The sequence below is a fragment of the Hyperolius riggenbachi genome, chromosome 6 (assembly GCF_040937935.1).
Source record: "Hyperolius riggenbachi isolate aHypRig1 chromosome 6, aHypRig1.pri, whole genome shotgun sequence".
In the NCBI taxonomy this organism is placed as follows: domain Eukaryota; kingdom Metazoa; phylum Chordata; class Amphibia; order Anura; family Hyperoliidae; genus Hyperolius; species Hyperolius riggenbachi.
The window spans coordinates 27,122,667-27,135,433 of record NC_090651.1 but is presented as its reverse complement, the minus strand read 5'-3'; the positions used below and the strand labels follow the sequence as shown (position 1 = coordinate 27,135,433).

General features: G+C 50.1%; 1 protein-coding gene across 4 annotated transcripts in view; it reads left to right on the top strand.

The window, feature by feature from the left end:
- Positions 1–3,657: 3,657 nt before the first annotated feature.
- SPATA6 (spermatogenesis associated 6) overlaps positions 3,658–12,767 on the top strand; it is a 140,931-nt gene continuing 131,821 nt past the window's right edge. For 3 of the 4 annotated variants that reach the window (XM_068239040.1, XM_068239037.1, XM_068239039.1), the window contains exons 1-2: positions 3,658–3,729; positions 8,317–8,488. The gene's annotated coding sequence lies outside the window, so the exon portion shown is untranslated. Of the gene's footprint in view, positions 3,746–8,316; positions 8,489–12,767 lie in introns of all 4 variants that reach the window. The other variant, XM_068239038.1, reaches the window with a different exon arrangement.

Sequence of the window (12,767 nt, the reverse complement as noted above, 5' to 3'; positions counted from 1 at the left end):
GCCTCCGCTTGTCGCCAGCGCAAGCAACGCTAGCTCACATGCAGGCATCCAGGGAGAGAGGAGTCCACGAACGTTCGTATCCGGATGTTTCCAAGGAGGGAAACACAGCAAAACTGAGGTGTGTGGGTAGGCAGGGGCTTCTTATGCAAAAGTTTGTATCAGGGGTGTTTCCTTTGGGGGAGGAGCTAGGCTATCTCTCATGTTATGCAGCCATCCTGGAGGATGAGGAGAGAAAGTTTACTTGAGGTTTGGGCAAATTTATTAAGAATAAAAAAAAAACTGAGAAATCACATGTACATAAGTATTCACAACCTTTGCTAGGTACTTTGTGGATGCACTTTTGGTAGGAACTACAGCCTCAAGTTGTTTTGAATATGCCACAAGCTTGGCACCCCTATCCTTGGCCAGTTTTGCTCATTCCTCTTTGCAGCACCTCTTAGGCTGGTTTCACTATGCCAGTACTGGGTTAACAGACTGCACATGAGGAGAGATTAAGGATCACAGGGGTGGATCTTCCGTGACAGCTAGCATCAGTATAAAACCAAAAACAGCAGGTCACCATACAGGGATGGCACAGAACCCCAAGGACATGCTGCCGCAGCACCCGGTTTAAAGTGAACCAGAGACGAAGCACCCTCATGTATTTTCCCATATATATCAGTGAGAACATTAGAGAAAAGAAACCCCCTAACCTGCTGTTTCATTCTGCACTGCACAGCTTGCTCCTTATCAACCCTGATAAAATCCCTGACTGAGCATTCAGTCTGGCTTTGCTATAATGACTCAGCTATAAAAATTCCTGAACGGAGCCAGCAGAGGGCAGGCTTGGGCTTGAAAAGCCACCAGAGAACACACTGATATATATGGTAAAATACATGAGGGTGCTTCATCTCTGGTTCTCTTTAGGCCCGGTTCACACTTGCGGTTGTCTGCCAAACGGACCGGATGACCTGACCGGATCCGGACCGGATCCGGATCGGAACCGTACGGTTCTGATCCGGATCCGGTCAGGTTGCATCAGGTGTTCATCAGGATGCGATCCGGATCCGTTTGGCAAAAGTTAAGTACAAACCAAATAAAATGTTGGGGTCTGGGAGGTCAGCAGAAGGGGGACCTGTGGAATCAGGCCCTCTGCTGTTTAGCACTCACCTCCACCTCCGACATGCTGCCAACATCTCCAGCTCGTGTAAAGTCACTGCTGCTCCACTCCAAAATGCTTGCCCATGTGTCCCCATCCAAAATCGCCGCAACAATCCGCATAGGAAGTGGGGTAGAACATCCGGATTTTTAGCCAGTGTGTTGTGCGCTCTCCGGTTCTCATTGCTTTGTATTGGCCGGATGGTGCAGTCCGGCTCCGCCCCGGATACGGCTGCCGGAGGAGCCGGACCCAAAAATAGCGCATGTTGGAACGGACGCCGGAGTCCGGATCCGGCCCCGGTCCGGCAGAACGGACGCATGTGAACGGACGCATAGGCTTTCATTGCCATGCCGTGCGTCCGTTCCGTCCGTTCTGCAAGCGGTCCGGCTCCGGCACGGCGATTCCGGACGGCCACCGCTAATGTGAACCGGGCCTTAAAGACCGCTGGATTACGCCCTTTTACACTACTAAAAAATCATTGTTAAAAAACAAAAACATGACTGGTCTAGCTCAGTGATCTGCAAACTTGGCTCTCCAGCTTTTAAAGACGAACTCCAGGGAAAATATTGTAATAAAAAAAGTGCTTCATTTTTACGATAATTATGTATAAATATTTAGTCAGTGTTTGCTCATTGTAAAATCTTTCCTCTCCCCGATTTACATTCTGACATGTATTACATGGTGACATTGTTACTGTGGGCAGGTTATGTAGCTGCTCCTAGCTGTTTTGGCTGTTAGAGACAGCTGTAAGCAGCTATTTCCTATCTGTGAACATTGTTACATTGTGGCAGTTTGCCCAGAGTACCGTGGTCCTCAGAGCTTCTTGTGGGAGGGGTTTCACCACAATATCAGTCATACAGCGCCCCCTGATGGTCTGTTTGTGAAAAGCAATATATTTCTTGTGTAAAAGGGGGTATCAGCTACTGATTGGGATAAAGTTAAATTCTTGGTTGGAGTTCCTACTTAAGGAACTACAAGTCCCACAATGCATTGCAGGAGTCTGACAGCCACAGTCAAGATTCAAAAAGGCAATGCATTGTGGGACCTGTAGTTCCTTAACAGCTGGAGAGCCAAGTTTGCAGATCACTGGTCTAGCTAATGTGAGTGGCAATGTGGCAGCCTATTATACAATGATGTGCAGTTGGACCTGAACTCTTGAACAGCACACAATAGTCTTTTTTCCACATAAAGTTGCTAAAAAAAAAAAAAAAAAGTCACTGCACTCTGCGTTTGTTTAGCTAGCTAGATCAAAGGGTCTAATCAGCAGCTGTGAATCAGAGTTCAGTGACTCTGCCTGTACAGGCAACACTGAGGGCCCATTCACACCTGAGCGGGAATCGCATGATTCCCGCTCACGGCAAACCGCTAGCGGTTCTGCAAGAACCGTACACAATGTAGCGTGTGGCAGTGTTCTCACTGCCGTGGTTGCGGTTAGCGATAACCGCAATCGCGCTGCATGCAGCGGTTTGCCGGCAACAGGCGTTCCACGATTAGCGATCGTGATTAGCGTGCACAGCACGCTAATCGCGATCGCTTCAAACCCGCGTGATTTTTACGCGCTGATCGCGGGAAAATCACTCCCGCAGAACGCCGGCGGTTTTAAGTGTTACATAGCTTTCCCTGGTGGTCTGTGGCCCCACCTGTACAGCTTTCCCTGTGGACTAGCTATCCCCATCCACCTTACGTAGCTTTCCCTGGTGGTCTGTGGCCCCACCTGTACAGCTTTCCCCGTGGACTAGCGCTCCTCATCCCCAGTTTCCATAGCTTTCCCTGGCAGTCTGTGGCCTCACCTGTACAGCTATCTCTGATGTGCTAGTGGTTCCCCTCCTCCCTTCCATAACTTTCCCTGGTGATCTGTGACCCAAACTGTACAGCCTTCCCCATGGACTAGCGCTCCTCATCCCCCGTTTCCATAGCTTTCCCTGGTGGTCTGTGGCCCCACCAATACAGCTTTCCCCGTGGACTAGCGCTCTTCATCCCCCGTTTCCATAGCTTTACCTGGTGGTCTGTGGCCCCACCAATACAGCCTTCCCATTGGACTAGCGCTCCTCATGCCCCGTTTCCATAGCTTTCCCTGGTGGTCTGTGGCCCCACCTATACAGCCTTCCCCATGGACTAGCGCTCCCCATCCCCCATTTCCATAGCTTTCCCTGGTGGTCTGTGGCCCCACCTATACAGCCTTCCCCATGGACTAGCGCTCCTCATCCCCCGTTTCCATAGCTTTCCCTGGTGGTCTGTGGCCCCACCTATACAGCCTTCCCCATGGACTAGCGCTCCTCATCCCCCGTTTCCATAGCTTTCCCTGGTGCTCGGAGACCCCACCTGTACAGCTATCTCTGATGTGCTAGTGGTCCCCTCCTCCCTTCCATAGCTTCCCCTGGTGGTCTGCAAACCCCACTTTTCACACCAAACTCCCCTGCCCGTGACTCCGTGAGAGCACAGAAGTAAAGTTTTTGTAGCAGCAGAGATTCCGGCTCCGCCTCCTCTCCTGGTGACATCACGTGACAGCAGCGTGTGGTGACTGGTGAAACCAGTTCAGCGCGCGCCAGTCACGTGGTGACGTAACGTCAACAGGGTCCTTTATCCCTCCGGTATAGCTTCTGCCTGGTATATACCTACCGGGCTTTACCATCACAGCGGGGGAGGTGGGGCTGCTGCAGAGGAACCACAAGGCTCAGCATAGGGGCTTTCAGAGCAGGCTGGGAATTATAGTTCCTCGCCAGATGAGGGAGGATGCTGGGAGGTGTAGTGCATCTATAGTTAGAGGCCAGCAGGCTGTGATTTGTATTTCCAAGGCAGATGCGATCAGAAAAAGAATTGCAAAGTTCTACTTCCTCAGCAGATGGAGCTGGGAGTTGTAGTTCCTCAGCAGATGGAGCTGGGAGTTGTAGTTCCTCAGCAGATGGAGCTGGGAGTTGTAGTTCCTCAGCAGATGGAGCTGGGAGTTGTAGTTGCTTAGCAGATGGAGCTGGGAGTTGTAGTTCCTCAGCAGATGGAGCTGGGAGTTGTAGTTCCTCAGCAGATGGAGCTGGGAGTTGTAGTTCCTTGGCAGATGGAGCTGGGAGTTGTAGTTCCTCAGCAGATGGAGCTGGGAGTTGTAGTTCCTCAGCAGATGGAGCTGGGAGTTGTAGTTCCTCAGCAGATGGAGCTGGGAGTTGTAGTTCCTCAGCAGATGGAGCTGGGAGTTGTAGTTCCTCAGCAGATGGAGCTGGGAGTTGTAGTTCCTCAGCAGATGGAGCTGGGAGTTGTAGTTCCTCAGCAGATGGAGCTGGGAGTTGTAGTTCCTTAGCAGATGGAGCTGGGAGTTGTAGTTCCTCAGCAGATGGAGCTGGGAGTTGTAGTTGCTTAGCAGATGGAGCTGGGAGTTGTAGTTCCTCAGCAGATGGAGCTGGGAGTTGTAGTTCCTCAGCAGATGGAGCTGGGAGTTGTAGTTCCTCAGCAGATGGAGCTGGGAGTTGTAGTTCCTCAGCAGATGGAGCTGGGAGTTGTAGTTCCTCAGCAGATGGAGCTGGGAGTTGTAGTTCCTCAGCAGATGGAGCTGGGAGTTGTAGTTCCTCAGCAGATGGAGCTGGGAGTTGTAGTTCCTCGGCAGATGGAGCTGGGAGTTGTAGTTCCTCAGCAGATGGAGCTGGGAGTTGTAGTTCCTCGGCAGATGGAGCTGGGAGTTGTAGTTCCTCGGCAGATGGAGCTGGGAGTTGTAGTTGCTCAGCAAATGGAGCTGGGAGTTGTAGTTCCTTGGCAGATGGAGCTGGGAGTTGTAGTTCCTCAGCAGATGGAGCTGGGAGTTGTAGTTCCTCAGCAGATGGAGCTGGGAATTGTAGTTCCTCAGCAGATGGAGCTGGGAGTTGTAGTTCCTCAGCAGATGGAGCTGGGAGTTGTAGTTCCTCAGCAGATGGAGCTGGGAGTTGTAGTTCCTCAGCAGATGGAGCTGGGAGTTGTAGTTCCTCAGCAGATGGAGCTGGGAGTTGTAGTTCCTCAGCAGATGGAGCTGGGAGTTGTAGTTCCTCAGCAGATGGAGCTGGGAGTTGTAGCTGTAGTTCCTCGGGATATAGGTGGCTGGGAGTTATAGTTCCTTAGGGGGCTGGGAGTTGTAGTTCTTCAGGAGATAGGGGGCAGGGAATTGTAGTTCCTCTGGAAAAACGGGGGGCTGGGATTTGTAGTTTCTCAGCAGATAGGGAACTGAGAGTTGTAGCTCCTCAGCAGATAGGGATCTGGGATTTGTAGTTCCTCAGCAGATAGGGATCTGGGATTTGTAGCTCCTCAGCAGATAGGGAACTGAGAGTTGTAGTTCCTCAGCAGATTGGGCTTGGAGTTGTAGTTCCTCAGGAGATAGGGAGCTGGAAGTTGTAGTTCCTCTGCAGATAGGGTGCTGGTTGTTGGGCGCTATTTTAGTTGAGGGACCCAGTACTGAACCTTATTGACCAATGGCTGCTTTCATCGCATCCACTAATTTGTAAGAAATAGCGGACCCAGCAGGAAACGCAAACTCTAAAATTGCACACCAGGACCTGTCGCTGGGCTTTAGGCATGGGCAACTTTGGTAATCCTGTTCTGCTGGTGGTGTGGATAGTATTTCCTGCTGGATCACCTGTTTCTTACAAATCATTGGTCTTAACCTAATTGCCCCAAGCAGGAAGTGGCTGTGGGTCTAGACTAGCGCAATTGTATTGTTAAAATAAAACATTTGAGTGTATGGAAGCACTCCATCTGCTGTAAATAGTGTGTTAAAAGGGTCACGGGCACTCCTCATCAGGGCCTGTGTGTTCCTTATGCCAGAACTGCCAACTGACCATTTTTGCGGATCCCTCTGTCTGCTTTTCAGTGCTAGTGTAGTTATGGGGACCCACTCATGCTTCCTGCTTTTCTACAATCTGGTCGCAACCTCTAATTTGAAATATGTGGGGAACACTATGCCACCAACAGAATTTGGTTCAGTAAAGTTGCGTGAGTGGAGGTGGTACCCGAAGGTCATGGTCTGGGGTTCTGGTGTGCAATTTTAACTAGGGTTCCTGGGTCCCCTATTACAAATCAGTGGATGCAACCAAATTGCTGTGGGTAGGGAGTGCTGTTGGTCTTTGAGGTTTCTTGCTGGGTCCCCTCAACTAGACTTGTGCTAGTAGTCCTAGTCCTTCAGCAGATAGAGGGCTGGAAGTTGTCCTTCAGCAGATAGGGGGCTGGGATTTGTAGTCCTTCAGCGGATGGGGGCTAAGAGTTGTAGTTCCTAAGCAGATAGGAGGCTGGGAGTTGTAGTTCCTCAGCAGATAGGGGGCTGGGAGTTTTAGTCCCTCAGCTGATAGAAATGTAACACTGGGGCCCATATGCAGTTCACTTTTTCTTCCCTGAGTTTTCTCCAAGGCGATATTTTCATAAAATGCTAACCTGCCTAGCGTTCTGATTTTTTTTTTAACATAATTTTTTTTTATCATGTAGCTAGCCTAGCGCTAGCTACATGGTTTCCCCCTCCCTGCGGCGTGCCTCCCACCCCTCCGATCGCCTTGGCGACGAACGGAATAACGTCATCAACGTTGTGACGTCAGAGGGAGTCCCGATCCACCCCTCAGCGCTGCCTGGCACTGATTGGTCAGGCTGCGCACGGGGTCTCAGGGGGGGGGGGGGGGCTATTACGCGGCAGGTAGCGGCGCATCAGCGGCAATCATACCCAACACACAGTTAGCAAAGTGCTGGTTGCGTGTTTAAAAAACAATGTGCAAATCGGCCCAGCAGGGCCTGAGAAATCCAGTGCGGCGTGACTAGACGAGCTGAGCTCGTCTGTAAAGCCCAGCTGGTTGAGCCATCAGCAAGCATAAGAATACTCAAAATAAAATTGATAGTAGTTTCTCACCAACTTTTGGGTAGTTTCTCAATTGTAAAATGCTGAAATGTTAGTTTAAAGAGAAGATTAAATTTACCTCCTAGGTAAAAGACAACTTGGGTAAAAATGTAATTGCATATGGGCCCGCGAGGTATATTTCCTCGGCATGTAGAAGTTGGAAGAAGTTCCTTGGCATTTAGAGTTTGGGAGTCGCACCGACATGCCCCAGGCAGCCTTCTCTTCCCAAACTTTACCTGAGGGATTTAGTCCCTACTACTTTGGGCGACAATAGTTGTGCATGTGTACGCTACTTTTATAAGCAACAACCCCTTGTAGATTTAGGGCCTGTTTCCACTAGAGCGAATCCGCATGCGTTGTCCGCATGCGGATTCGCATAACCAATACAAGTGGATGGCCCTGTTTCCACTTGTCAGTTTTCTTCTGAGTTTTTCTGTGCAGGATTTTTCTGCACGGTAGAGCCTGCAGAATTCGCCTGCGTGTGGAATGCAGGCGAATCGCAGGCAATGTATTTAATAGGGAAATCGCATGCGTTTTTTCCCGCGATTTCGCATGCGATTTCGCATTGAAAGTAATGTTAAATGACACAGGCAGTGACATGGTTAAAATCGCATGTACCCTGCCTATGCGAAATCGCATGCGAAATCGCGGCAAAAACGCATGCGAAATCGCATCCGCATGCGATTTCGTCAGCGGTGCTATGCAGCGATTCCGCACCGCACTAGTGGAAACGGGCCCTAAATGAAAGATTAAGGGCTCGTTCCCACTACCGCGAATCCGCATGCGTCCAATGCATGCGGATTCGCACATGTAATGCAAGTGGATGGGCCTGTTTCCACTGTAGCGTTGTTGAGGTGCGTTTTTTTCAGCGGTAAAAAAACGCACAAAAGAGCCAACGAATTCGCCTGCGAGTGGAATGCATGCGAATCGCCGCTAATGTATTTAATAGTAAAAACGCATGCGTTTGTTACATGCGTTTTTACCCGCGATTTCGCGTGCGATTTCGCACCTTTTTCAATTTTATTTTGCCCTGGCAGTGTCATGGTTAATTTCGCATGGCACCCTGCCATGCGAAATCGCACGCGAAATCGCGGGTAAAAACGCATGTGGAAACGCATCCGCGAATGCGTTTTTACAAGCGTCGGAATGCCGGCGAAATTGCGTCGCAACAGTGGAAACAAGCCCTAAATGAACTGGAAAAGTCGACGTGTGTGGTAGCCTTTGTTGAACAGCACATATAGTTTACACTTTAGTTTGCACAGCAGTAGCAGACGTGTTTATTTGCACAGTTCAGCAACTTGTTCAGATTAGCAGAGCCGCTAACAGAGTCTCTTTACTCTCTGCACAGTGACAGTGACACCTCCATAGTAACGGCATCAACAACAAGACTCCGTGCATGCAGCAATCATGATGATCACACTGGTTCTGAGCTTGCAGAGTGAACAGTGAGAGGCTGTGAGATGTCTGAGCTCCTGGAGCAGTGAGTGTTGTGTACCCCTGGAGAATATACTCTGCTCCCTGTAAGTATCTATGTGCAGTATGTGCCCTCCTCTGTATTCTTTTCATGTGTTTAGGTGTAATTCCTCCCAGCAAATGTTAGCAGAAATACATGCATAAAACCACATAACGCTGATTGGTGCTTTAACTCCCTAGATATCAAACAAAGAAAGGAATATAATCTGGCACTGTTGCTTTAAAGGACAAGCGTGGTGACATGATGAGATAGACGTGTATGTACAGTGCCAAGCACACAAATATCTAGGCTGTGTTCCTTTTTTTATTCCTTTCTCTGCCTGAAAGAGTTAAACATCACCTATGCAAGTGACAGTTTCTGTCCGGGTTGGATTGGGTCAGACTATAGAATCAGAATCTTTATTTTCGCCAAGCACGACTGGGTCATGCCCGGAATTGGTCTTGGCACGTACAGGATACAGATAGGATATATATTACATACACATACGTCAGAAGAATCCACAACAATTATATCACACATTACATACAGAGAGGCAAACAAAGAACACTCAATTTTTGCATCATTTACCAAAACTCAAAAAGTTTTTGCTGGGGTTAGTGCTGCTATGTGTGTGTGAAGCGGCAAAGCAGCATGATCACATTGTGGTGGGGAGTGCGTGGAGAGAGTTTAGTGAGTTTACAGCTGAGGGGAAGAAGCTGTTCCTGTGTCTAGTGGTCCTGGTGTAGATGGACCGATACCTCCGGCCTAAAGGAAGCAGCCTGAAAAACCGGTTGCCTCGGTGTAAGGGGTCATTTGCAATCCTTAAAGCTCTGGAGCATAGCCTTGAGTGGTAGAGGAGGTCCAGAGCGGGTAGCGGTTTTCCGATAGTTCTTTCCGCTGATCTGATGACTCTCTGCAGTTTGTGTCTGTCGCTGGCGTAGAGCCGGCATACCAGACTAGGATGGAAGAGCAGAGGACGGATTCAATTGTAGCGGAGTAGAAGCTGGTCAGGAGTTTTAGGGACATGCCGAACTTCTTCAGTTGGCGGAGAAAGAATAATCTCTACAATCAAATAAACCGCGCTGATATCAATGCTCGGGTGAAACAAATTTGGCGGTGCGCTGCTTGAAAGTTACAAAGTCCACTCTAAATCATCAAAAGCAGCTGCGCACTGATGTTCCTGTGACCAAGACACTACTTCAATATATAAAGTTCAGTTCCAGATTTTCATCAGGTGTACAGATTTGCTCACGCAGTCAGCTACCACTATTACCACTTCGGCGATACACCACCACCACACCCCAAGCAGTGGGCACTCACCGCATCAATTTGACCCTCTGTTAGATGGGTCTCCAGCGCTTATGGGGTCATATGGCCACCCCCTGCCTTATCGAGCAAACTTGTTCACTGCTTCCACCTTTCTCACCAGGGACATCACACCTCAAAAGATAATATTTGGGATACCATAGCGTAAAACCATAAAACTTATTTATTAATAAAATCAGTTTGCACTCACAAGCTTAGACGTTTTCTCAGGCACAGAGTTTTTATGGGCTCTACCCCAATCGTTGGCCGCTGGGTGGGCTTGCTGCGCTGGTGTAGTCAGCTCCTCCCGGCTTCCCCCTCTGGCTCCACGTCCCTCCTTGGCCACTAGCTTTACTAGTTTCGTCGCTATCTGCGACTCATCAGAAGTCGCAGATAGCCTCTGATGAGTCGCAGATAGCGACGAAACTAGTAAAGCTAGTGGCCAAGGAGGGACGTGGAGCCAGAGGGGGAAGCCGGGAGGAGCTGACTACACCAGCGCAGCAAGCCCACCCAGCGGCCAACGATTGGGGTAGAGCCCATAAAAACTCTGTGCCTGAGAAAACGTCTAAGCTTGTGAGTGCAAACTGATTTTATTAATAAATAAGTTTTATGGTTTTACGCTATGGTATCCCAAATATTATCTTTTGAGGTGTGATGTCCCTGGTGAGAAAGGTGGAAGCAGTGAACAAGTTTGCTCGATAAGGCAGGGGGTGGCCATATGACCCCATAAGCGCTGGAGACCCATCTAACAGAGGGTCAAATTGATGCGGTGAGTGCCCACTGCTTGGGGTGTGGTGGTGGTGTATCGCCGAAGTGGTAATAGTGGTAGCTGACTGCGTGAGCAAATCTGTACACCTGATGAAAATCTGGAACTGAACTTTATATATTGAAGTAGTGTCTTGGTCACAGGAACATCAGTGCGCAGCTGCTTTTGATGATTTAAAGAATAATCTCTGCTGTGCTTTCCTCTGGACGGAGGAGGTGTTGGCCTTCCACTTCAGGTCATTTGAGATGGTTGTGCCCAGAAGTCGGACACAGGGAACTCTTTCAACTTCTTTGTCATCAATACGGATTGGAGGAGGGATGTTGGCGTGCTTCCTAAAATCAACAATCACCTCAACGGTTTTTGCCGTGTTTAGGACCAGCCCGTTCTCCCTGCACCAGTGGCAGATGCTCTCCACCTGGTGGCGGTACGCTTCCTCATCATTTTTAGTGATGAGGCCGACAATGGTGGTGTCGTCGGCGAATTTGATCACTTTGACTGAGTCCGCTGTGGATCTGCAGGCATTCGTGTACAGGGGGAACAGGAACGGCGACAGGACGCACCCTTGTGGCGCTCCTGTATTTGTAATCCGAGGTTGAGAGGAGATGGTGCCTAACTTTACGACCTGGGATCTGTTGGTGAGGAAGTCTGTGATCCACAGGCGTAGAGTGGGGTGGACCCCGAGTGTGGCAAGGTTCTCCTGAAGTATTTTGGGGCTGATGGTGTTGAACGCCGAGCTGAAGTCCAGGAGGAGGATTCTGGCGTATGTACCGGGTTTGTCCAGATGATCATGGACGAGCTCCAGGCAGATATTGATGGCGTCATCGGTGGACCTGTTTGCTCTTTATGCGAACTGATGCTGATCCAGCAGGGCCTCAGTGGTGAGTTTGAGGAGGGGGAGCACCAAACTTTCAAGAACTTTCCTGATGACTGATGTAAGTGCCACGGGCCTGAAGTTGTTGAGGTCGGTGGCTCCCTGCTTTTTGGGGACAGGGATGATGGTGGACCTCTTGAAGCAAGCAGGGACCTTACCGCTCTGAAGGGACTTGTTGAAGATGGATGAAAGAATAGGGGCGAGCTGTCGAGCGCCGGTTTTCAGGCAGGTTGGTGACACACCGTCTGGGCCCGAGGCTTTCCTGACATTTATCCTTAACAAGTGTTGCAGAACATCCGCCTCGTTCACCGGTGGAGGGGGCGAGTCTGGTCCCGGGGCCTCAGAGGCAGGGGAAGGGGGAGATGCCCGTAGCTGAGGGGGAGACTGGTTCTCAAATCTACAGTAGAATTCACTGAGATTCTCGGCAAGCTCAGCGCTCGGTGTTGCATGCTGCGGGGGAGGCTTATAGTTGGTGGCGGCCTTGAGCCCTTTCCACACAGCTCGTGAGTCATTTGAGGAGAGGTTCTGTTCCAGTTTATCCGCATAGCCCTTCTTGGCAGCCCTCAGTTCTCTATTTAGGTCATTCCTTGCCCTTCTGTATTCCTCTCGGTTTCCTGACTTGTGCGCGTCCTCCTTGCTTCTGCGCAGTTTTCGTAGTTTTCTTGAGAACCATGGTTTGTCATTAGGATAGAGTTTAAAGGTTTTCGTTGGTATACAATGATTCTCGCCGAAGTTAATGTATGAGGTAACATTGTCTGCCCATTCGTCCAAGTTTGGCGATTCCAGGGTCTGCCAGTCTGTGCAGTCGAAGCAGGCCTGAAGTTGTAGCTTAGCTTCGGTTGACCACACTTTGGAGGATTTAAGGACCGGTTTTGATGTCTCCAGTCGTCTCCTGTAAGTTGGGATCAGGTGGATGAGACAATGATCGGATGACCCCAGTGCTGCCCAAGGGGTAGCTTTGTATGCATCCTTCAAGACCGTGTAGCAGTGGTCCAGTGTGTTTGCATTTCTGGTGGGGCAGGTGACATGCTGGTGGAAGCGGGGAAGCTCATGGCGGAGGTTGGCCCTATTGAAATCGCCCATGACGATGAACAGTGAGTCAGGGAGGGCCGTCTCCCACTGCGTGACAGTGTCGCTGAGTTCGCTCAGGGCAATTCTTACCTCGGCATCAGGTGGGATGTACACACCAACGAGAACGAAGGAGGAGAACTCCCTGGGTGAGTATGTCGGCCTGCAGTTTACCAGAAGGAGCTCCAGCTCTGGAGTGCATTTCTTGGCCAGAACGGAGGAGTTGGAGCACCAAGCAGAGCTAATGTAAAAACAGATGCCTCCCCCTTTCTTTTTCCCCGAGAGGGTGCTGTCCCGGTCCGCACGGATGAGGCTGAAGCCTGGGAGATGTAGTGC